We start from the raw sequence: 396 nt of genomic DNA, 5'->3' as shown, positions 1-396 counted from the left end.
GCGCCGCAGCGGGTCAGCGGCGCGGCGGCCGCGGCCAAGATCGGGACCTTGGCCGGCCTGCCTCCGAGCCCCAAGAAAACGGGGCGAAGTAATTAAGGAGTCCAAGGTAACTGTCAGAAGAAACTCGCCTCCGGACACGCGCGCCGCTCGCAAAAACCCGCCGATTCTAGGCGAGTCACTCTCACTTTTCGACCCCCTCTCTCCTCCCGGCGCCCCCTCCCCCCGCACAGACGCCCCTCCCCACCCCCCGCACCGGCGCCCCTCCCCCTCCCCCACTCCCCGCACCGGCGCCCCTCCCCCTCCCCCACTCCCCGCACCGGCGCCCCTCCCCCTCCCCTCAACCAAAGCCCTTCTCCCTCCCCCAGGGGCCATCTCCCTCCATCCACCGGCGGCCCA

The sequence above is a fragment of the Penaeus monodon genome, chromosome 22 (assembly GCF_015228065.2).
Source record: "Penaeus monodon isolate SGIC_2016 chromosome 22, NSTDA_Pmon_1, whole genome shotgun sequence".
Taxonomy (NCBI): Eukaryota; Metazoa; Arthropoda; class Malacostraca; order Decapoda; family Penaeidae; genus Penaeus; species Penaeus monodon.
This window is presented reverse-complemented; position numbering follows the sequence as displayed.